At 46.7% G+C, this 26096-nt stretch overlaps 1 long non-coding RNA gene across 1 annotated transcript; it reads right to left on the reverse strand.

Moving 5' to 3' along the window:
• Positions 1-17374: 17374 nt before the first annotated feature.
• LOC120237975 lies at positions 17375-25126 on the reverse strand. The gene is made up of 3 exons (XR_005530104.1): positions 25095-25126; positions 17642-17745; positions 17375-17483 (listed from the first exon to the last, which is right to left on the reverse strand). It is a non-coding gene; the product is annotated as an uncharacterized LOC120237975 (long non-coding RNA).
• Between the last annotated feature and the right edge of the window lie 970 nt (positions 25127-26096).

Raw genomic sequence — 26096 nt, forward strand, 5'->3', positions numbered from 1 at the left:
TCATTCAATGGGTATATTTAGTTCTTAGATCTCCCTCCTATTTTGGTCTATTCTCTGGTGTGGCCTGTTTCTAGTAGAACTAGAAGGTCAATGTAGTCCTGAATAAGAAAGAAACACTTGCCTGTGCTTTCAAAGGGAATAGATCCTGGTCATTTGTGTGCCTTTCCTCCTTTCCTCTATGGTGACATCAACTAGCTATGCTAGAGCTAGCTGCCTTCTTCCCAAGTTACCAAAAGAAGAGAGGCCAAATGTCAAAGGCCATGCCACTGGAACTGGTACCCTTATACAAGGGGAAAAATCACAGCGGGGTGGGGGCCGGGGAAGGGAAGGCCCAGGATTGGTCTTGAGGTCACCACTCCTGCATCCACTTCTCCACCACCACTGCCACCTGACTCTCCTGCCGGGTCTAGCGGGGGAAGAAGGCAAAGGAATGAGATGGTAGACTGAGACCCTGTTGTGGCAGATCTTGACTACCATGAGAAGGAATTTGGGCTGGTGCAGTTGAGCCAAGAAGCCCTTGTGGGATGAAACAGTGTTTTCAACGGGTCTTTCTGGGAGAAGTGTTTACGGGATGGATTGGAGCAAGGAGTCCCACCATCTTTGCAAACTAGTCCCTCTTGACCTCGACTCTCTGGGTTCTCCCTCAGAGAACTCTGCTGGGGAGATGGGTCCTCTGCTGGCCTTGAAGGTCACTCCCATCAGAAGGGAGTGCTGTTCCTTAAGAATTTTTTTTTAATGATGGAAAGATTTCAGATGCAATCACAAGTGTAGAGACTAGTCTAATCACTGCCCCAGCCCGTGCCCATTCCTGGGCTTCACCAATTATTAACTCAGGGCTACTTTTGTTTCATGTGCAGCCCCACCCATCCCCGCTCCACCCTGGATTACTTTGAAGCTAATCCAGACATCATATATCTTTAAGATGCCAAGATTGCGAGTGCCCCCAGAAGATCTGGAGATTCCATTCTTCTTGAGAGGAAAGGAATCCGGTCTGTTATTACTACGTCACTCAGCAAAGGAGCGTTTTGCCCTTTCTCCTCCACGAACATAGCTCTACTCTCCTTACGCGATACGATGCCTCTTTATGGAGGAAAACTGCGCTCTAGTTACACTTGTCCAGACACGCTCCGCGGGGCGATGGCAGTGTTCTCTCCCTGGGCCACCCCCATTGATTGCCCTCCTCTTGCCATCTTGCCCACCCCCAGCGCTGCCCACTTTCTGGTTCCGTAGCCTTGTTTTCTGGCATGCTCCCCACTCCCTCCCTCCTCAGGACCTCAAGACACACAGATGGTCCAGGGAACCGCGACGGCCTGAAAAACCGATTTCCCATTTCGGAATCCCGACACACAGCCATCTTGTTCCCATGCACCATACGAGCCCACAAGTTTCCGCAGATGCAGGAATCAAAGAGAGACTGGCCTTCTACAGTAAACATGGGCTGACCTTGCGCTTTCAAATTATATGATATGGCTGCCCCAGCAATACTCCTTGAATAACTAATAAATGCAAAAGAAATTTGGGAGGGGGGAAAACACCCCAACAAAAATTATTATTATTACCTAAAGAGCTAGAGAAAGATAGCAAGGTCCTTCTAAAGTTACAACATCATCTTTAGCAGCTGCAGGGTACATTAAAGCAAGAGGCCGGGGGAGGGAAGATAGGGCATATTTCAAAGCTGACTGTTGCAGTTACAAAACGCGAGGGGGGTGTTGTGTGGAATACGCCAAGTGTTTGAAGTGGACAAGATTTCTAGCATGTTGCCTTGATGCCTGTACATACTTAATAACAGATGTTTGGTCTCTCTAGGCAGATAATTGTCCTGCTGTAAGGTTGACTTGACCTGCCTGAGCCGTTCAGCTCCGAATGCCACAGCAGTAACAAATGATCCCAGCTTCTCTCTGTTTTACTAGGGGAATGCTCAGCCACGCTTCCTTTTAAGCACATAATTACTCGGCGGCAACTGAAACCCATACATCCCCCTCTCCTAATGGCCACGGAGCCATTCGGCCATAATTTATGGGGACAGGGTTCAAAGTTTTAATAATATTTGGATAATATCATTGCCCACACGTCAGTGGCGTCATGATGAATAGAAGGAGAGCAGGCTTATTTCGATTCCATGCATGACAGTGCGAGCGTTAACGACTGGGTGCCCGCCATGGCCTTTATGGAAACTGCCACCAGGCCATCAGCTCATGAATTATAGATCTGGGCATGAAGGATTATAAACAGCAGTGGGGATCACACAGGGACGCTTGTTCATGAGGAACTGTCCTGTTAGCGCCTTTTCCTTATGCAGATAAATGAATTGCAGGGAACACCAAAATGGCGTAAATAAACCCTTAGTGGATAACGTATTAGCACATCAACATAAAAAACCCAGTGCCGGGGCCTCCTCGGGGATATTTATGTTTATACTCTCTGCTCAAGTGGCTTCCTGGTTTTTTGGCTTCTTCCTGCTCACCTCATAATTCCTACCTCCTAACGGCACCTCTGGGCATGGTTCTCGGATGCTTGGCAGAGCCCGTTGGCATTGGTACACCAGGCTGCTCAGAGAACCCCTTCGGGGCAGGCAGACGGGTAAAGGATGCTCATCCAACTCAAGGCAGACTTAGGATCCCCTCGGCAAAATCATGAAGTACCTCCAACAGAGGAGCCCCCCACAGGCAAGGGCTCATGGAGAAAGAGTGAGCCTCTATGTCCTTGAAGAGCAGAAAGCAGAGAGATGGGGTCATCCATGAGCCAGGGAGGGAAGAGCCTTGAAGATGATTGAGTTCAACTCACACCACTGCCAAAGAGCAGGTGGGAAAAAATGAGACCCAGAGAGGAGAAGGAACTCCCCCCACCCCCAAACGATACAACTTTGTTGCCAAGCCAAGATCCCTGACTCCCAAGTGTTGCCCCAGGCGGCCTTATCTGGCCCGAGTTTTCTCTCCCCAAAATGTAAACATTCGACAGCAGTCCCAAATGATAGCGTTAAGCCTAAAACAACGTTTGCCAGCTTCCTCCTGTTAGTCTAGACTGACTCACCCTGAACTTTGACAAGACTCACGTGCCATGAGTAATCGTTGGACTTGCTCGATATCCATTTAATCTGAAGGATTTATTTGGAACGAACAGCAATTATAGCTGCACCTCAGAATAACTGGGAAACAGCACATTTAAATCTCTGTAAATAGCTTACTGGAGTTCTGAAGAGTTCCGTAGCTCCCCTACGCTCAGGTTCTGATCTTGAGCTGTGGAACAGACCAGGAGCAGAGCATCCTGGCTTCCTTCTCTACCGTGGGGCACTGTGTACAATGTGTTCTGCTTTCTAGAACATCTAAAGACATGTCGTCTTCTTGTTTATCTTGCCGGGGAAAAGGAGGTAGCCGAAAGACAGCAACATTTATTGAGCCTCCACATTTTCTGAAATTCTCACACAAAAACCTTATGAATTTATGAACACAAGTACAGATAGAGCCCTGTCGCCACCACTATAATCAGGATACAGAGCAGCTCATCACCCTCAAATCTCCCTTCTGCTAGTTTTTTAAAAATCAAACCCTCTCCCAACCCCTCACCCCTAACCCCCATCAACCACCGATCTGTTCCTCATCATTATGGTTCTGTCTTTCAGGAATGTCGTATAAGTGGAATGATACAGTATGTAACCTTTGGAAACTGGCTTCTTTCACACAGCATTATTCCTTTGAGATCCATCCAAGTAGTTGCCTGTATCTATAGTTGCGCTTTTTTTTTTTTTTTTTCTTCTGAGTAGTATTTGATTGCAAAGCCTCCGCTTAGAGTCAGGCGTGTACCAGGCACGTTATGGGATGATAATAACAGCGAACGACTGGGGAGCCCTGGCCTGGTGTTTCTACATATTCATTCGTTGAATCTCTCAACATCCCGCTGGGGCAGCTATTAGCATCGTGTCCATTTCGCAGATGGGGAAACAAGCCCTGGAGAGGTTACCTAGCCCACCCCAAGTCACACAGCAGGTAAGTTCAAGAACCTCCTGTAAGGTTAGAGAGCAGTCCGACCTTGCTTTTCATAAATAATCATAAATGTCTCTGGTAGGGAGATGAAAAATTTAACTCCCCCGGAAGTGCCAGTGACAGAGAGCATTCCCTTCCAGAAGCAGGCGGTGCTGGGGACTGGGGCTAAGGGTTTCCCCTCCCCCATGTCACTAAGGACCACTTCCAGGTTTTATACCCACTCACACACACCCTAGGAGAGAATGAAGCTTTACACAAATGCGACAGCTGATAAATAGGAAACATCCCCACCTCCACCCATCCTGCCTAGTCTCAGCGCTTGGGAAGGGGACCAGACCTGAGAATTTGGGATAAACTACCATGAATCCCAGGGCTGCCAATCTCAGGCCTCCAGTAAGGCAGTCGTCAACAACTGTCTTACCCAGCATCCTTCAAAGCCCTTCATGTCCCCCCCTCCACTTTTTTTGGAACCATAACTGCCTATAAACATAGATGTGGATTCTAGGAGTCATCTCATCCCAGAATTGGGTATGTGGGGAAACTGAGGCCCAGAAAGAGAATGGAATTGCCCAAAGACGTACAACCAATCAGCAGCATTTCCAAGACGATGGGCCCTTCCCTTCACGGACTCATTCACCCAACCGTCCATTCAATAACTACTGGACTGACTGTGCGCTAAGCACTTTTCTAGATGCTGGAGACAAATGGTGAGTAAGATACAGTACGTGTCCTCATAGGGTTATAGTTTGGGTAGGAAAAAAGACATGAAACAAAAGATCATGAACAAATAGATCACTTAAAGCTATAATAAAGACTGTAAGATTGTCTTAAGACTCACAGCATGTGCCCCTATAAGCCCCTCTGTTTCCATCTCCTGAAGGAACGAGGGTGAAGTTTCCTATAGCCACAGATGCCTCCATGGGCTCTCTACATAAGGTCGTGCAAAACTATACTTACATAGTTCAACAGCATTTTATTATAGATGTCGATGCTGCCTTCCAAATATCACTAACAACTTGTTGATGAGGCAAAGTGAAGTCAATTGGTCACCGCGGTGGAGAACACAGTCTTGACAGAGCTTTAAGAGCATCTGAAAGAGGAACAAATAAGGTGAGGTTTGTACCGAGATTCTAAACTCTGGCTTCAGGAGTTTGCCAAGAGGCAGGAGGGGGAGTTGGTTAGAATTTGGTAACTGCCATGATGTAATAATTTAGGAACTGATGGAAACAGCAGGGTGATTTGAGGGGAGGGTTTCGAAGAGTCTTAGAGTATAAAATGTTGTTGGATGTTTTCTACTGCAGAGTTTATGGGATATTCATGTAATGAACAATAAAGTTAATTGACTGGGCAAAAGTAGTCATAGAACAGTAATGTTATGCTAATGCAGACAATAGACAAATAAAACCATGTGATTTTACTGTAGATACTAAGCCATGATGGGTAGATGATTTTGGTTCTCCTAGAAGTAATACCTGTTCTGAGGGCGCCTGGGTGGCTCATTCATTGAAGCGTCTGACTTTGGTTGAGGTCATGATCTCACGGTTCATGAGTTCGAGCCCTGCATTGGGCTCTCTGCTGTCAGCACAGAGCCACCTTCGGATCCTCTGTCTCCCTCTCTCTCTGCCCCTCCCCCACTCATGTGCACCCACTCTCTCTCTCTCTCTCTCAACTATAAAAAAACACTTTTAAAGAAAAGAAAAAGAAGTACTACCTGTTCATTCTAAGCCAGCCCAAAGAGGTAATAATAATAATAATAATATCCCCCATTCCACGTCAATCAGTGAGTGTTAGGAAGGCATAAGGAGACATATTTTACAGATGTTCAACTCTCAAGCGGAGGGGGGCCAAGAAGCTCACCTGAGGCCTCTGGTTCAAAGCAAGAGAACCAGGATTCAAGTGCAAGTCAGTGTGTCTCCATCTGCATTCTATTGACACCCAGCTAAAGAAGGAGAAGATGAAAATTACCCATCATCCCATCATGCCATCACCAATAGTCAACGGTAACCCTTTGGTGATTACCATCTGAATCTTCTCTGTGCATATGTGAACATACATAATTTTAGTAATAGTTCAATTTGTTTTACTCAACTGTCTCAAGTTCTTTGATCAAGCTGTGTTTTTCTTTCTTGCTGGTCCAAACCTTGGTGCCTTTCTGGGAAAACACTGCAAAGTTCCTCTGGAAGCCCCCCTGCCTCTTGCACAGTTAGCCATACCATTCAAATGGGGTTTACCACCCTACCCTGCCCTCAGAGTGCCCACGTTACCCTGGTCTGGCCACTCGACTTGGACTTGAGTTAAAGTGATTGATTCTGGGAGTCATGTTATGCAAGCCAGGCCAATGAGAGTCTTCCTAGAAATTTTCTGAGAACACTGAGGAGGAAAGTCTTGCTCCTCACCTTCTTCATCAGCTCTACTGTTTCAACCTTTGTATTTGGGGTAAGTTGTTCATTCGGCCCTGAATGTTCTTTCTCCCCAGTCCAACTGAAGAACTTTACTTCAGATTGAAAAGCTCAAATTGAGGGTCTTCTCTGTGAAAGCTACTTGCTTCCCAACCACCACCACCTAAACCACCATTATCATCACCACTGCCATCACCTCCACCACCACCTCCAGCACCTTCACCATCACCTCCACCACCACCACCACCACCATCTTCTCCACCACCACCTGGACTGAGCTAATCATGCAGCCTTTGTGCCATTCCAGAAAGGTTATCACATACTCGCCGGGGGCTTTGCAAGCTGTTTGTGCAGGTTGTTTGTATACTCACTGGACAGGGAGCTCCTTGAAGACAGGGATCCTTTGATGGAATCCTGAGCCCCCAGCAGTTTGCACGTGGCCTTGCCCACAGCAGGCAGCACACGATCACTGACCGATGGAACGTGAGATTCTGGTGTGACGCAGATTTCTGCGCAAGCAGCTGTGGTAAGGTTCTCAGCTCACTCACAAGTACTATGTTGCTAATGATGATGATGATGAGGGGGAGGAGGAGGAGGAGGAGATCTATCACTTCATGCCAGTCATTGCGCAGGAGTCTGCGAATTGAAGGGGAGGCCTGGGCAGGCTTCCAACCCAGGGATTTCTCACTCGGTAGCCTGGGAACTCCTGGGAGGCTTGCACCGACCTTGGTTCAATCAGAGCTCCCGCCCCTGAGTCTTACCAAACAGGAACCGGAAGTCAGCCAATATTTGTTAAGTGAAATGAGTTTTATTCCCATTTATTTACTCTTTAACCTTAGAATGAGGTCCCCTAGTAGAGTACTTTTCAAATTTCAAGGGGTACGTCAGTAATTCCTTGGACGGCTTGTGAAAAAAACCTGATTGCGGACCCGCACCAAGAGTTTCAGATTCAGCAGGTTGGGGTGGGTCTGATTATTTAATTTCTAACAAGTTCCCAGACGGTGTTGATGCCGCTGGTCCAGGGACCCCAGTGAGAACCACACTGCCCCTGTGGGAGGTGGAAGGCACCGGGACTATGCACGGAGAAGCCAAAAAGGACCACACTTCCCCACTCCATCTTCTCCCATCCCGTTCCCCACCTCAAAGGGCCTCCCTGGGGTCCACCAGGGCAAAGGTCAGAGGTGTCATCAGCGTCCAGCCTAGAAGCCAGGACAGGGGCCGGGGCGGACCCTACCTGGGGAAGGGGAAGATCTCTGGGTCCGAGGGGCCTCCTGTTTAGCCAACAAACAGACGGGGCTAAATCCCCAACTGGACCTGCTTTTTCAGTAAACACGGTGCAGGGCCGCCTGTGTAAACACGCATTGTCTACTGGAGGATTAAGAGGAGCAGGGCCTGGGCTGTTTTTTCTTTCCTCCTTTCTTCCTTTTTTTTTTTTTTTAAGCACTGAGAAAAGCCATTAAGGGATTAACACCCCGATTTATGAAAATGGAGGATGATAAAGGAACAATGGGGTGGCAGCATTGTGTAAACGACATTGATTCATTTCAGAGACAGGACTGCTAACTGGGAGAAATGGAGAAATAAAGAAATAAATGGAACAATGAGAAGATGCTTTTACCAGCTTGTCATTAATTAGCCGAGAGTACAATTGTTTTATTGTCCTTTTGAAAAATACAAAATTGGTAGGAAAATACAAGCAGTGAGCGAAGTGATTATTCTCTGTCACCGGCTGACATCTGCTTTTCCTTTTCTTCCGAAGCTCTCGCCTCCGGAAGTGTTTCATAAGGTAGGAGAAGAGACATCTCCCCCGCTGCTGAAGAAGATTCTTGCGAGGGGTGGGAGTCCAATGAGCCTCCCCCTTACCTCCCCCCCCCTACTAGGACTCCTCCAACTTCTTGGCAGTGGAGGGTGGGCTCGACCCTGGTTCTTTCTGGCCTTTGCCAGTGAGGGAGTAGGTGGGAGGTGGCCTCCTGGGAGGTCTCCGTAAACAGGTGGGAAGGGACAGGCACCCGGTGGCCGGGGGGGAGGTGAGCCTCCAGGGGCAGGGAGACCAGCATGGTGTGCCCCCACGGGCCCCCAACCTGGGCTTGGTGGCTGGGCCAGGCCAGCACTGCAGGCTCAGATGAGTCCCATTTCCTATACGGTTGGGAGCAAAAGTTTGAAATATGCCCACATTGGGATGCATGTGATGAACGGGCTTCTCCAGATCAGGAAAGTGGGCTCAAATCCTGACAGCAATGGCGCTTCCAGAGCCGTAGACCATCCCAGCCTAGCTTTGGGGAAGACACAGGAACACAGGTGTGGGACCATGAGACTCTAGAGAAGACCCCTCCAGGCCTAGAAGCTTCCGGTAGTATGAGCTGAAGGGACAATGCACGGCAGAAGATTCAGGTCCTGGAGGCTGGCACACAGCCAGTCTGTGGGGGACTCCCGATGGATTAAGTTGGGCGTGTGCTGTCTGGACCGTCCTCACCCAGCCAGCCCTGGCTTGAACCGTGCAGTGGGGTCGAGCTGAGGCCCAGTCAGCCCTCCATGTGTAAGGGCCACTTGGAAACGGGAGCGCCCCGTGTTCAGATTCTGAGGAGTCCGATCTAGAAAACGTGGCCAACTCTGGCTATTTCTAGAAAGAGTCAAGCCATCACGGAAGGGTTAACAGCCCTTATAAAGAAGCGGGGCTCACAGAAGCAAACAGGGTGCCCGGCAAGGAGGCTGTAAACAGCTTTCCCATTGTTCTTGCCTTCTGTGACTGTTGGCCATTGTTTGGCCTTTAATCTGGAAACACTATGGATATAAATATAACGATCTTTATAGCATTGTATCTTTGCAGGCAAAGATGAAACAATGCATCTTTGCATCTCAAAGCTTTATATTTACATAAAGCTATCTTTATTCGGGAAGATTATGTATGTATGTCTCAGATAGAAATGGTGAGCTGTCTTGGAATCTTATCCATTCACACCACCCGCTCCGTGTCCCCTGTGTGCCAGGCACTACTCTAGCGCTGGGCGTAGAGCACTGAACAAACAAGAAACCCCCCACCCCCGCCCCCGCCCGCTGTAGAATTTACATTGCTGGGGTATGAAAACAGAAAATAAATATCTAATGATAGAAACCGGTCACATAAGAATTAGGACTACAGAGAAAACTGAAGCAGGTCCAGGCGGTAGGGAGCGGGGAGGAAGTATTCTTTTCTGTGAGGCGGTCAGGAAAGGTGGCAGCTTAGGTGACCCAGGCAGAAGGCAGAGCCAGTGCCTGGAGAGTTTGACGATCCAGCAAGCGCCCGTGAGGCTGGAGGGACAAAAAAGGAGCAAAGTTCAAGACAAGGTGCTTTTAAAGCCATTGGTGTTTCCTCTGAGGGCAGAGGGGGCCACTGAAGGGCTGTGGGCACAAGGGGTGCCCTAATCTCATGTCTCTGGCTACAATGCACAGCACAGCCCAAAGACTATGTGTGTAGCTAATATCCTCAGCTTGACCACGCATTCTAAGGCGCCGGCAGGGAGGGGCCAAGCAGGTGCTAAAGGGAATGGACAATAGAAAATGGTGGCAAGTATGGCCAACAGGAGCCCGCTTCTTTCTCTAAGGCGGCGGGCGCTTGTCAGTTCCTGCCGCTTCTTGACCTTGAGAGATATCTAGCCACCTTAAAGTGAGGCTGGATTCTTAAGCGAACTCAGCTGATTTTAAACCTTTTACAATCAAACAAAGCAAACTTGAGGCCAGACAAGCCATCTGTTTCTATTCTCCCTAAATCCCTCACCAGGCAAGGAGAATTCATGCAATACATCGTCTCACCCTTTGTTACCTGGCTTCCAGGGAGCTCAGGAGGAAGTCTAATTTTAAGGCATCATTCTCCTGCAAATCATAGGCAAAAACCATCCTTTCTTCTTCCAGTTTTCATAGTTGCCTATGATCTTGGGACACCTGGGTGGCTCCATGGGTTAGGCGTCCAAATTCGGCTCAGGTCATGATCTCGAGATTCACGAGTTCAAGCCCTGCGTTGGGCTCTCTGCTGTCAGCAAAGAGCCCGCTTCAGATCCTCTGTCGACCTCTCTCTCTCTCTGCCTCCCCCAACTAGCTCACACACTTTCTCTCTCACAAAAATAAATAAATATTTTTAAAAATATGATCTCAAATGTCCAGTTGTGGAACGTGTGCTTTTTACATAAACAACCTCAAATTACATGAAGTGAGGAGTGATTTCTAGCAAAACGCCACTGTAGGAGAATAGCTACACTCTATGGCAACCGTGTGCTAGGGGACGGGCGGGGGTGGGCAGGGAGGGGAAAGAAACGTATGGCAATAACAATATTTGATGAAGTATTTGTGTTGTTTGTGAGGTCTGGGCTCTCGTGACTGTAAGTGTCCCCGGACAGAGCTTGCTGTCACTTCTCTGCATCTGCCTCCCCCCGGCCCCTCCCCCCAGATTATGTTGCTGCCATTCCTCCCATTCCTAATTATTCCTGTTCTGCCCATGATTTGAGTGGAAATGGGCCCTGCCTTCAACATTCACACTCCCAATGCCAGCTCAGCCTGCCTAATGCTTTGATTCCCTAGAAAGGCACCTCTGGCTCATGCCAGTTGGAACCCACGGGAGGGGAAATCATTTGCATCTCATGTGCCAATTCTGGTCAGTTGGAAGTGGCTATCAAAAGCACATGTGTTAAGAAGGAATCTGAGGTCATGCTTAGGTTAAGTAGGAAAATGCAGGCTGGTAGATTAGGGATGTCTGCTGTCATTAGCAATTAGGCCTTTTCCCATGGTGGGAGGAGGGGCAGGGCAGGAGTTATTCCAGCCCTTTCTAACAGAATCACATACAGGGGCATAGGTGAACCCAGAAGCCACCAAATGCAGGCGGCCCCCCATTTTGTTCGGTCCACGGCTCTCAGCCTTTGGTGGTAAGAGCTCTGGATTCACATTCTGTCTGTCACAGGGGAGCCTGGGTGGCTTAGTCGGTTAAGCGTCCCACTTTCGCTTAGGTCATGATCTCGCGGTTCGTGGGTTCGAGCCCCGCGTCGGGCTCTGTGCTGACCGCCAGCTCAGAGCCTGGAGCCTATTTCAGAGTCTGTGTCTCCCTCTCTCTCTGACCCTCCCCTGCTCACACTGTCTCTCTTTCTCCTAGAAATAAATAAAAATATTAAATAAAAAAACAAAAAACAAATTCTGTCTGTCACAGAGACAACTTTGCTAAACCTTTGTCAAGTTCCTTAACCCCTCTGAGCCTCAGTTTCCTCATCTGTAAAATGCGGATAATAGTTGTATCCTATTTCACGGGACAAAGGGGATGATGATTAAATGCAAAGACCTTAACTTGGTTACAGTTAAGTCTAAGTGGTCATTCAATATTATCTATTATTGCCGTTATTAGCAGGATTTTTTGGAGAGTTACTGCTGGGTCTGCCTGTCCATAGCTCTGTCAACTTTCCTCATTCTGTGAGTTTCACCACATCCTTGCATCATGCCCTACACCCAACACCCTCCCCTCCTGTCTCACCAGTCACTGTCTCCGGGAGATCATTGTCTTTCGTGCTGTTGGGCTGTTGCGAAGGCTCAGCTCCCCCTCAGCATCCTGCCCTCCAGCCCGCCGCTGCTCTGTTCCTGAGGTTCCCTCCAGCTGACTCTTGGGAAAACCACTGAGTTCACTGGACCCTCCGCCATCTTGATCCAGTCATGGCCCCTCTGCCCCTGTCGGTGGGAAGACTCAAGTACAGCCAAGACAAGAATGGCAGATAGTGAGACTGTCAGAGGCAGGGGACCCCAGTGTTACCCACAGCACCTCCCCAGAGATTCCTTGTTGACTGACAGGTGGTTGAGGTACAGTCTGTGGCCTTAACTGTGTCCTGCACTAGACTATAAACAGCCTGGGGGAATGGACATATCACGGTCGCCATATGCCCCCTGCCCAGGCCCCAGGGGGCACTCAGGAAAGGTTTGGCAGATTCTTCCAGAAAAGAGTTAAGATAGCAGGGCCGGACCACTTTAGCTCTACAGGTCTATGCTTATGCGTCAGTGAAAAGGGGTAAAATTGCTGTTATTTCACTGAGTTCTTGCAAAAGCATATGATTTACTTATAAAAAAAAAGGGAAAATAGGGCACACTTATGGTTAGTCCTCTTTAACGATGTTTCCTAAACTTTGCATTAGTCAGCCACTGACTGAAGTGGATTCATCAGCACCCTTCTTCAAGGGACAGAAGCCCAACGTCCACTGCCTTGGGCCAAACCAGTGTAAGAATAACAATAAGGAATTTATGGGCTCACACAGATGAGAAGTGTCAGAGGCAAAATCCTGGCTCCGCTGGCATCCCGGCCTATTGATCTGACCCTGGAGCCAGGCGTCCTAAGTTCAAAGCCCGGCTCGGTCACCTTACAGCCACAGGCTCTTGGGTGAGCCACTCACCAGTCTGGAGCCTGGTGAGTTTCCTCCTCTCCTCAAAGGGGGTGGTGATGATAGAGCCGACCTTGCAGAACCCTTGTGAGGATCAGGTGATGTGATATATAAGCGTTATCATAGCACCCGGCACATAGTAAGCTTCTAGAACTATGATTTCTTAGCGGCTATTTTTGAATACTTATTCTTTCGATCAGCCAACTCATTAACCTCCATTCACCACTTTCTGAGTCCTGGAAGGAGCAGAGCCCACCTCTCTCAGGCAAAGGATTTAAAAAATGACAGATACCCACCCTCCTGAGATCCCTTGCAGCCAAAAAGGAGGCGTGTGACCTGTGCTCCACCAATCAGAAATGTCTGCCGAGGTTATTCCCTGGGAAAAAGTTGGGCCTGGGAAGCATGCTTGGGGCAGTGGTGGCCCTCACAGCAAGGTGGGGTCTCTGGGGGACAGCTGTGGTAGGGCCACCCCACAGGGTCGGCAGTGCCTCTCTATGAGTGGAGCGGTGGCATTCGCGCCCTCGCTGGACCTTTCCATTAGATGATAAGGGTGCCTGCCTGCTGTCTGTCCTCTGAGCCTGTGTCTCCAGGTCTCCCTGAGCCAGTGGTGAGCCTCTCATACGCCTGCATTAATTCCTTTCCTTCCTAAGTCAGGCTGAGTCGGCTTCTTTTACTACATACCCTTCCTGATTCAATAATGCAGGGCAGAGGCTGTTCTCAAAGCTCTGGAAAGACTTCAGCTTGGATTCTTTGAAATGATTCACCTCCTCAAGATGCCTCTTACCATGACCAAGCCAAAGTAGCATACCTAGGTGCTAGGACGCTGCAGCTGGCATTGACTCACACCCCCCCACCCCCCTCGAGAGGCCAAGAGCTTGTACGCAGCCTACACGGTCACCAAGAGCCCTGGAGGCTGTGCTCTGCCCACTACTCACCCCACCAGGGTGCTGCCTGCACTCTCCAGGGAAGAGGGGGTCGAGAGGAAGTCATGAAGGAGGTGGGGGGGACAGCGGAGAAGCTCATGGCAGCTCTGCACTTATGGTACTAGAATCAAAGACTAAGATGGCTCGGGCACAGAAAAACGTGGCCAGTACAGCCTGGTGCCCACCCAGAGACAGCTCACTGGAGAGGAAACCAACTGCAGTTTCAGGAGGCTTTGAAGGTCCTGGCAGATTGAAATCAAGCAGCCGGATATCTTCCCACAGTGGTTATATATGCATAGCTTCTGAGCCACAACCTGCCATGGCCACCAGCGACCATCCTTCCCTTTGAGATGGCCAGACCGCTGTGGGGAGCTAGTCCTGGTGAGGGGTGGGGGGAATTGGGTTTATTCATTGGCCTCAGGGCCAACAGCAGCCATTGGAATTACCTGGAGGACCTGTTAAAATGTGGATGGGGGGAGGGGGCACTGGTGTGGCTCAGTCCGTTGAGATCCAACTCTTGATTTCAGCTCAGGTCATGGTCCCAGGTCATGGGATCGAGCCCAGTGCTGGGCGCCATGTTAAGCATGGAGCCTGCTTAAGATTCTCTCTCTCTCTCTCTCTCTCTCTCTCTCACTCTCTCCCTCTCCCTCTCTCCTTCTGTCACTCTCCCCTGCTCACTCTCTTTAAAATAAAATTTTAAAAAAAGCAATTGCAAGGCCCCATTTCAGAGTTGCTGATTTGGAAGGTCTTGGGGGAGGCCTGGAGAATTTGCATTCTAGCAAATTCCCAGGTGATGCTCATACTTTGAGAACTATTGATTTAGGTTGAGTGACTTAGAGATTTTTCATCTATATAATGGGCAAAGTGACCCCCCTCACCAGATGGTCCTCAGTGGCGATTACGTTCATGGGTGTGAATGGAACGGTCTACATCTGAGTTGTTCATGATAACGCTAACAGATGTTTGCAGAATCAAGCTGGCGTGCAGCTATGCAGTCATTAAGGAACATGAACCCCCATAATGTGCTTGCACTGCTCAGACCATGGAAGTGTGAAAGGGATCCCCACCACCCCAGCAGCAGCCTGTCCATGAGACTTCTCATTTTACCCTCAAAACCTTTTGGTTTAGTACCTTTATTTCACACAAGAACAAGTTAGTTCCAAGATGTGAAGAGATGTCCCAGAGGCCACCGGTAATGGACACTTCCCTGGGTGCCTGGGCCTCTCCCAGTTGGCCCTGGCTCTTCTTCTTGGAATTGACTTCCTACCCTCAGGGGCTGACTGGATGTCATCTTCATGCTTCGTGACCCTGACATTCTGGCCAGAGTTGTTGGATCAAAGGTTGACCTTTGACCTAGGCCAGTCCAATTAGTACCTCCCTCCTGGGAATGTAGACCTGCTCCTAAGAGACAGTGACTGGGTGGGTTAACCAGAGAAGGGAGAGGAATAAAGGGAATAAAGCGCTCTCTCTCTCTCTCTCTCTCTCTCACGCACACACACACACACACACACACACACACACACACACACAGAAAGCATCAGAGACAAGATCCAGAGTGTGCTGGAGCTTCTGAGTTCCTGTTTCCAGTAACTTCTTGGGACCCCACTACCTTCCTAACTCCGGATTCCATATTATAGCATAGTAGAGAGTAAAGGTTTTTTTTTATTTTCATTGTAAGTGAAAGAAAACATATCAAATAACCTTATATAACAAAGATATTACTGAATGTTGTTCATGTAACTAAAAAGCCCAGAGGTGGCTCTGGCTTTAGATGGGGGTGGTTTGGTAACTAATATTATATGAGCAAAGATTCAGTTTCTCTCTGTCTCTCTCTTCTGCCTTTTGTGATGAGGAATTATTCTCAGGAACCATACGGTCCTTTGCAGCTCTAGGTTTTTCTTTGGTGGTAACAAAATGGCTGCAGTAGTTCCAGCCCTCACACCATAACCTAAACTATTTAAAGGAAGAGGGAATCTCTTCCAGTCGGCTGTGTACAAATCCTCGGATTCACTGTCATTGCCAAAACAGGGGCCACGTGCCCATCTCAGAACTAGTTGAACGGGGAGATAAGACATGATGGTTAGATTGAATCAGGCAGGATTCTCCCTTGGAGCCAGGGCTAGGGTCTTATCTTCCCACACTACATGAATGAAGATGAAAGTAAGGGTTCCCCAAAAGACAAGCAAGCATTTTTGGTGGAGACAGGAGGCAAGGGAGAGATGTTACAAAGACGACCAACACATTCCCACTATATCCTATAGCCTTAATAAATGTTTCTTTGTAAAAACAAATATTTCTTGAGTCAATTTCTAACTTTTAACCAAGGAGTCCTAGCTAGCAAGGTATATATGATCTTCCCCCCTTTATTTCAACTAATTTACTCTAAATCATTCCTGGGAGCTCCCAGGTTACTCTGCCCAGTTTATGCAAGAAGAGAAAGAAGTCAGATCACTCATCAGGGGAACAAAGTCAGATTTAAAATAATTTAATGTGTATTTAAAATTTTTTTTAATTATTTATTTATTTTGAGAAGACAGAGTGTGAGTGGGGGAGGGACACAGAGAGAGACACACGGAATCCAAAGCAGGCTCCAGGCTCTGCACTGTCAGCACAGAGCCCGACCCAGGAATGGAACTCACGAACTGTGAGATCATGACCTGAGCTAGAGTCAGACGCTTAACCGACCGAGCCACCCAGGCACCCTGAGAAAGTCAGATTTGATCAAGCTCCCTGTCTCTATGAAAATATAACAGAAATGTAGTTATTGTGACCAATAATAAGATATAAACAAGATCTAAAAGAATGAGTCTCTGTAAAATTATTAGGATCAATTGAAAATATTTTAAATGCAAATCCTACATATTTCATAATGGTTCATTAACTTATAATAATCCATTTCAATCAAGATTTTGTTGCTTGACTGCTACTGAACACATCTTAGTTTGAGTCATTGTGATTTTTTTTAAAGACTTGTTTTACTAGATGTCTTATATTCCTATATTATTCCTATAAATATTTGCAGAGAGGAAAACTTGCAAAATCTTACTCCATGAGACTAGCACATAACGTTTCAGAACCATCACAAACGCTGAAGCCATAAATAATGCTGTATAATTTGCAGGATGGGTGTAATTGCCCAGGGAGAAAATGCCAGAAACAATAGCCATGCGCCCTTTTAGGAAATGCTGACTCACCAATGTGCACGGTGGCAGAGGGCAACGTTGTGTGGATAACACACTGAAATCTCAGAGTCAAGGAGAAAATTGAAAGCGTTGGGCTTTTTGCACGAAGACGTCTTAACAGTGCATCTGTGTTTGCTCAAGAGGAATATGGGACTAAAATTGTGTTGAAACGTGTACAGAAGCCCTTTCAATTCACTTAATTTCAAAATTCCAGCTCTAAGAAAGCACTGCAGGATACCTGCTTGGTGGCATTTTTCTCCTTGGTGGTATGTGAACTGGCCAGTTAATAGCATCTTGGATTTGACCATCTCATAACCTAAAAGCTCACGCAATGTGCTTCCACGTTACTGTTATTCTCGTTCCACTTACTTTTGCCACTAAGGTCCATTTTCCAATACCTCATACACTACTTTCTTTCTCCCCCCTCCCCCCACATATACACATCACAGCCTGAGGAGAGTGAACCTTTCATGTTCAGCACATTCGCTGGTACGGGCGTTATTTGTGGTTCTATGCGAAAGGGTACGTACATTTTACAGACAATTTTACAGTAGTACAAATGCAATTATATTGAAACGTTTCCTGTGGTTGCACCCCATTTCCTCCGTGAATCTCAGGTCTGTAAAACAAAACATAGGAACCATGTTCAAACACACTACCGTTTACGGACAGGCACTGATAGCTCGCATGCAAACGGAGAACAGATCAAATAAACAAATGCTTAGTGGCGCCCAAAGAACTGTAAACAAGATGCGAACAAACAGTGGGCACATTTACTTCCTGCTCAGGCATCAGTTCCATGTTGGTTGATCTTCTGCTGTGTCTTCAAATGCCTCCACCTGGATGGGATTCATCAGCCAAGTCGCCTTCCATCTCTGTTTCTAGAAAATCAAGGCTGGCATTAATGCTAGAACCATGTGAAAGCCTGATCATGCCTCTTGGCAAATCTTTCTTCTCGTTCATGGCTGATCATTCCATTACGTCATAATTATCATACAGCTATAGCGTAAATACATAGTTATTTCCATCTCTCCATCCAGATGGTCGGTTACACGATAATTACAGTATGTTTGTACTTACTGGGTTTAATTACCAGATAATCAGGAAGAACATGCAAATTGCTAGGTTGTTGTTACACAGTACATTGAACCAAGTAAAACCTGTGTATTGCATAAAAGTAAACAAGCTCGTACATGGGATTGTGCACTGTAACCTGTGACGGCAAGAAGGCCGGAGGTTTGTTATGGGGCCATTGTGCAGGTTAGCATTACACTTGCTGAGCTTGGATTAATGTCCAGATTATAATGAAATGTAATAGGAGACACTCACGCTGCCACACCCGCCACGGGAACAATGGGGGACTGGCCACAGGAGTGGCCGAATAAGGCGCCAGTTCTTGGCTCTGGAGTCCTACTCCGTTCCAACCAAGTGCATTCCAGAGTCACGTGTGCACATCTATTCCCAGCCCAACCGTGTACCTGCCCTGGTTGGCAGAGAGAGACTGCAAACCACCTACCAAAGAAACCCTCCCAGGAATAAAATGTCACTCTGGGTAGAAGCCACCTTAGGGTTCCCTGGTGTGTCCATTCTGCCACAAGTACCATTGCTAAGAGTCACCCCAGGCTCCAAGGGGAGCTGCCTGGGTCAGTGTCTTCTGATTCCCATGATCAGATCACTGTCTCATGTCCTGTGATTGGGTCACTGGCACAGTTTGCTACCTTCCCCTTTTGACTTCCACTTGAAATTCCATGTTGGTCTAAAGAAGCCAACTTCATCTCCTGCTCTCAGGAGCGAAACCTATGACCTTGGCAATCATCACCTGCCCTCTCCCTGCCTCCAGCGATTGGTTTAGAGTTGAACATAAGCGTCAAGCCACTGAATCCACTCGTGGAATAGAACATTTTCTGATTCCAGGAACGAGACATTTTCTCTTCCCTCCTGTGTACGACCAAATCTGAAACCTCAGAAGCCACAGCAACGCATCGTGCAATTGTAACGGAGAAAGTGGGTCTTAATATCGTTGAGCCACAGGTTCAAGCTCTACCTAAAACCTAATCTATATTTTCCAATTACATGAGTGAATAAACTCTCTTTGTTGTCTGTGCCACCAAAATCTGGGTTTTTGTTATTTACAATGAGAAGTGTAATAACTTATAAAGTTGCCTGGCATGCCACAGAAAATCTCATAAATATTTTCTTCTGTCTCACTGCCCAGACATGAGCAGCCTTCATGTTCTGCTCTATCATTTTTTTCTCCAGTTTAATGAGATAAAATTGATGCATAACATTTAGTTTGTGGTGGGCATGATAATTTGATATATGCACATATTGCAAAATGATGACATGGTTGCAAATATTTTTTTCTTGGGATGAGAATTTTTAACATCTACAGTTTTAGCAACTTTATTTATTATTATTTATGATTAATTATAATCACCATACTGTACATAATATCCCCAGAACTTATGTATCGTAAAACTGGAAGTTTCTACATTTGACCACTTTCACCTCCCCGCCCCCCACCTCTTGCAGCCGCCCATCTGTTCTCTGAATCTATGAGTTCAGGTTTTTGAAGTCATCACACATAAGCAAGATAATATATTATTTGTCTTTCTCTCTCTTATTTCACTAAGCCCTGAAGGTTCACCTGTGTTGTCGCAAGTGGCAAGATTTCCTTCTTTTTATGGTTGAATAATATCCCATTATGCATATATACCGTATTTTCTTTTCCCATTCATCTGTCGATAGACACTTACATTGTTTCCATAACTTGGCTCTTGTAAATAATGATGCAGTGAACATGAGGGTGCAAATACTTATATACTTTTTGAGATAGTGATGTCATTTCCTTTTGAAGTCAGGGCGCCTGGGGGGCTCAGTCAGTTAAGCGTCCGACTTCAGCTCAGGTCATGATCTCACAGCTTGTGGGTTCGAGCCCCACACTGGGCTCTGTGCTAACAGCTAGCTCAGAGCCTGGAGCCTGTTTCAGATTCTGTATCTCCCTCTCTCTCTCTGACACCCCCCCCCCACCTCCGCTCATGCTGTTTCTTTCTCTCAGAAATAAATAAAACATTAAAAAATTTTTTTTAAAAATGAAATATACCCAGAAGTGGAACGGCTGGATCATAGGGTAGTTCTATTTTTAGTTTTTTCGGAACCTACATACTGTTTGGATAGTTGCTGCACCAGTTTTACTCCCAACCATAGTGCACAGGGTTCTCTTTTCTTTACATTCTCCCCAACACTTGTTATCTTTTGTCTTGTCTTTTTGATGACAGCCATTGTAACAGGTGTGAGGTCATATCTCAGCTGGGTTTTGATTGGCCTTTCCCCGATGAGGAGTGACGTTGAGCACACTTTCCTATACCTGTTGGCTATCCGTGTGTCTTTGGAAAAATGTCTATTCAGTTCCTCTGTGCATTTTTAAATCCGATTGTTTATTTTTTATTGTTGAGTGGTATGAGTTCTTTACATATTTTGGACTTTAACCCCATATCAGATATAAGATTTGCAAATATTTTCTTCCATTCCGAAGGTTGTCTGACACATCGTTTCTCAAGCTCACGAACTGATTGCTTTTCCTGCGGACTTGAGATGGCATTCCAGCCGACCTATGGGAAAGGCAGCTCCATCCCTGGGAAAAGAGAAAGCTTTCTTCATCCATGGGTGGGGGCTGGGAGAGGCACACGCGTCCAGGTTTTGCTCTGTTTCCCGTAGAGAAGTCTGGGTAGAAGGACCTACAGGCAAATCGGGTGGAATATTACGTGTGGCGACTCAGAGTTACAGGCCATGATGGACAGGAGCCAGAGACACTGCCAGCAAGCCCACAGAGACCACTGACTTACAGGACTAGAGAGGAAAGGAAAGTGGGGAGGGGCCTTGGGATAGATACGTGGGGTGGCCCCACACTTATGGGTGAACGGCATACACTGGATCATTCCTGAACAAGGGGCTTTTATCTCCCTCTGAGTCATGACTTGAAGCAGCCATATCAGGCTGGACATTGACTTATCCCCACTCATTACCTGTCAAGGTATAGAGAGACAGAACTATCCCAGACGTTGAGTCAAAGATACATACACCCCATGTGGCCCTTGCGCTAATCCGTCTAGCCTCCTCCAAGTGAGGCAAACGAGTAAACAAGCAGTTGCCACACAACATGGCAGTCGCCAGTCTAGAAGAGAGATGAGATGTAGTGCGCAGATGCAAGGAGACAAACCAGCCAAATTCAGGTTCAGGGACAACTTTCTGCAGGAAATGACATTTGCACGAATACCAGAGGGATGAGCGGGAGGGGAAGTGCTCCAAGCAGAGGTGAGAGCATTTGGCAGAGAGGAAGAGACAGACTTCTGGGAACAGGAGGGGCCCATGGAGCAGAAGGGCAGTAGGAGGGGTGTGATGGGAAGCACAGCCCCCTAGGCAGGGAGTTCACGGTGTTTCTCAAGGGCAGTCCCTAATAGGAGGAATGACATGATCAGATCTGCCTTTCAGTGGGCCCTGGCCCACATTTTGTCTTGAATGTATCTCTAAGCTACTTTTCCAAGGTCTTCTTTGGGGCCGTAAAGGGTAAGGGGACAGCACCAAGAAAGCTCGAAACATAAGTTCCTTATAAAATCCACGTGCGGCAGAAATGAAGCCCCACCCGTGGGTTTCAGATGCACGTGCACTTCAGCCACAGCCCCCTTTGCACAGCTGTGTGATGCTCAACGTGCCGTTGGAACACTTTCGATAAATCTTTTAAACTCTGCTTTTCCTTGAAGTAGGAAGCCTTGTCATCAGAGTGTGATTAGCTTGCAAAGCAGCATTTTCCAGACTCTGTTCATGAGGCTTGATGGAGCCCCCAGCCCTGCCACATACCCTGCTTTATCCTGGCCAGGAGGTCTGTGGACCATGAGGCTATATCGGTAGCCTCTTCCTTCCTCTTCCGACACTAAAGCATGAGAGGGACATTAACCCAGGATGCTGTCAGAATAGGAAAGGGCACCTGGGTGGCTCAGTTGGTTGAGCATCTGACTTGGGCTCAGGTCATGATCACATTGTTCCTGAGTCTGAGCCCCGCATGGGGCTCTGTGATGATAGTTGGAGCCTGGTTGGGATTCTCTGTCTCTCTCTCCCCAACCTCTCTCAAATAAATAAAAAGCATTAAGAATAAAAGACTGTACCTTGAGTGTGGTGGCTGGGGTCTTCTGGCCCAAGACAGATGACAAAGAAGGGCAGGAAGTAGATTTTCATTTCCATGAGTTGGCCTCTGTGACATTTCTATTTTTTAAATATGACTAGACATCGTTATCAGAGGTGGAGGAGGAGATTATTAGCAAGAATAATGATCTATAACAGCACTGGACAATAATGGCTATCAGTCAACCAGTTTTTAGAAGGTGCCAGGTCCAGAGCTAAGCATCTTCCATGAATTATCTTACTTTATCCTCACGATAACCTTGTGAGCTGGCCAATATCATTGTTCCTATTTTATGGATGTGAAAAACTGAGGCCCAGAGAGGTGAACAGCAGCAGATGCTGTTGGGAGGATTTGAACTCAGGCCATCTCACTGGAAGGTTCGCAATATGCTTGCCCCATGGAAAATCTATTCCTTATGAACTCGTGGAAAGTCGGTCCCAAGGCCCCCTGGGCCGTAGCTTCTGTGCTGCCCAGTCTAGGACAGAAATCCGCCTGCTTCCCGAAGCATTTCTCCCTGGTGAACTCCCCTGTTAGAACCACAGGGCTGAGCCAAGAGAGGTCCAATCACCTGGGCCAAGTTTTCATTAAAATGTGTGCGCGTTTGGGGGCTTAATGATTATTTTCAGTCCCGGTTCCTGCTTATTTGGTTTGGGTTTTGCACGATTAATTAGGAGCCTAAATTAATGAGAAGGGAAACACGTGTCCAGCTGGTCCTCCCAGATGTTCCTGGAAACAAACTCTCCAATTTGCACAGCATGACAGTGTAAACATGACTTGGGGAACTCGCTCCGCGCTGGTTCAGTACCCAGCACTCCTGGCTGTGAGGAACAGGTCTTGTCTGGAGGGTACGCTTTCCCAGGTCTGAAATAATGTCTTCCCCTGTGCTGGCTGATGTCGTTCTCTGTTACACTGCTCGCCTGAGTCCCGGGAAGAAGGAAGTCTCGACTCAGAGCAAGAGATGGAAACGAAGGAAATGACGAATGAGAAAAGCCACTCCTCATAAAGATGGAGGACAGAAAGTTCTCCAGATTTCACTGGTGATGTCACTCTCACCGGTGTCCTGGGGTACAGAAGTCCAGCTTTCCTTTCCATCCTATCCCTGTCTCCCTTTTATCTTTAGGATGAGAACAGACCAATCTCCCGATTCCAGTTACATCCGGTTTGGGGTGGTGACTGGATGACACTCAATCAGAATCCGTTAGAATCATCTGGTCTATGGCATGAAATGCCATCGGGGGACCCTCCCCATCTGTGGCCCACACTTACAGGAAAAGTATCACCAATATTGAAGTGGACAATACTAGGAAGTCCACAGAAGATCAGGGGGTTTGACACTGTCTCTCTTTCAATGTATTGGGCACCTATTTTGTGCAGGTGTGAGGCCCTGGGGCTGTGAAATGAACAAGGTAGGCATGATGGCCATCCTCAAAGAGCTTATGGTCTGGCTGTAACTCCTCAATCAGTCACAACCCTGACCAAAGAAAGACACTGACACGGTCCAGAAGGTCCCTTGGGGAGATACGTAACCTGAATATTATTCAGTCTTACAAATTCTTTTGGGAAAGTCAAATTGCAATCACAATGAGATGGCCTATGTTCCTGTAAGCATGACATGCCTAAAAAGTAAGGCTTTACCTAAAACGTAAATGCCCTTTACTTAAATAAGGAATGAAATTCTGACGCATCCTACAGCATAAAGGAACCTTGAAGACATCGTGCTAAATGAAAGGAGCCAGACACAAAAGGGCAAATATTGTAAGGAGGGACCCGACAGTTGTCAAATTCATATTGACAGAAAAGAGTCATTGCCAGGCCCTGGAGGGAGACAGGCCTGGGGAGTCAATGTTTATTGGGTAGAGCTTCAATTTGTGAAGATAAAAAAGTTCTAGAGATGGATAGTGGTGATGGCGGCACAACATGGCGGGTGTACTCGATGTCACGGAACTCTGTACTTACAAATGGCGAAAATGGTAAATTCTCTTTGCGCTTTACCACAATAAGAAAAGAAGGAAGAAGATCTGTTAGGTCTCACTGGACACAGTTTCTGGAGCGATGGGCAGGTTGGGAGGAGCCTCTGTAAACAATCTCCCACTCTACCTCCCTGCTGCACGCCCTTTATTCAAGTCAGACCATCACTGATACACAGAGCATTCCTTCAACAACACGTTCCCGGATACTGCTGTAGGCACGGGGAACACAGAAGTCATCAGACAGAGAAGGTCCGGCCCTGAGGGGCTTACATTCTAGTGTAAGTCACCCAATGAGCAAGTAAATTGCAAACCCCGCCCCCAACATGCTTCGCCCCGGCACTATTTACACTTACATTTTTAAGTATATATCACTTTTTTGTGCTGTTTAAACTTAACTTTTATCACATCTAACATAATACCTGTGTTACTCATTTATCCAGTGTGCCTGTGCCTGTCCACTAGAATATAAGCCCTATTAGAATGATTTTGTTGGGGTAACCCTGAGCCTGGCTAGAATAGTACCCATCACATAGTAATCGTCCATATATGTGTAAAATAAATGAAAGTAAACAAAGATATTACCAGCATAATTTGTGATTATCAGAAATATTTTACTTTTTATTTTTTCAGTAGTTTTTTTTTTAAGATTTCATTTTTAAGCAATCTCTACACCCAACGTGGGGCTCAAACCCACAACCCCAAGGTCTAGAGTTGTAAGCTCCACCCGCCAAGCCAGCCCCAGGCATCCCTGTCAAAAATAATTTAAAGATAGTTATTGGGGCACCTGAGTAGCTCAGTTGGTTAAGCTTCTGACTTCAACTCAGATCATGATCTCCCGGTTCACGGGTTCCAGCCCTGCGTTGGCCTCTGTGCTGACAGCTCAGAGCCTGGAGCCTGCTTTGGATTCTGTGTCTCCCTCTCTCTCTGTCCCTCCCCTGCTTGCACTCTGTCTCTTTCTCTCTCAAAAACAAATAAACATTAAAAAAAAGATAGTTATTTTTTAGTTATGTTAAAACATACATAAACCTTAGCATTTTAGCCATTTTTAAGTGTACATTTCAGTGGCATGAAATACATTCACCTTTTAGTACCACCATCACCACCATCCATCTCCAGAACTTTCCAACTGTCCCAAACTGGAGCTCAGAACACAGCAGATTATAACTGCCCATTACCTCTCTTCCCTCAGCCCCTAGTAACTGCTGTTCTAGGTTCTGTCTCCATGAATTTGACTACTCGGGTAAATGGCATCATACAATACTTGTCTTTTTGTGACTGGCTTTTTTCGTCTCGCATAATGTTTTCCAGGTTCCATCCATACCATAGCGTGTATCAGAATTTCATTCCCTTTTAAGGCTAAATAATATTCTATGGTATGTATATACCATATTTTATGTATCCCTTTCTCTGTTGATGAATCTTTGGGTTGTTTCCGCCTTTGGGCTGTTGTGAGTAATGCCGCTATGAACGTAAGTGTACAAATATCTCTTTAAGGCTCTGCTTTCAATTCTTTTGGGCGAATGCCCAGAAGTGGAATTGCTGGATTATATGGCAATTCTGTTTAATTTGGGGGAACAGTACTAATGCTTTCCACAGCGGCTACACCATTTTACATCCCCACTAGTAATGCACTAGGATTCCAACTCCTCTATATCCTCACTAACACATGTTACTTTCTGCTTTTTCAAAAATAGCCATCCTAATGGGTGTGGGGTGAGACCTCACTGTGGTTTTGATTTGCATATCTCATAATAATTAATGATGTTGAGCACCTTTCCATGAGCTTCTCAGCCATTTGTATATGTTCTTTGGAGAAACTTCTATCCGAGTCCTTTGCCTATTTTCAAACTTGGCTTTATGGTTTTGTTGTTGAATTGTAGGAATTCTTTACATATTCTGGATATGACTCCCTTCACAAATATTGTCTTGAAAATTTTTTTCTCTGATTTTGTTCATTGTCTTTTCACTCTGTTGATAGTATTGTCAGATGCACAAAAACTTTTAATTTTGATGAAGCCCAGTTTATCTATCTTTTCTTTTGCTGCCTGTGCTTTTGATATCATATTGAAGAAATCACTGCCAA

The sequence above is a fragment of the Hyaena hyaena genome, unplaced genomic scaffold (assembly GCF_003009895.1).
Source record: "Hyaena hyaena isolate Hyena2069 unplaced genomic scaffold, ASM300989v1 scaffold_7, whole genome shotgun sequence".
Classification (NCBI taxonomy): domain Eukaryota; kingdom Metazoa; phylum Chordata; class Mammalia; order Carnivora; family Hyaenidae; genus Hyaena; species Hyaena hyaena.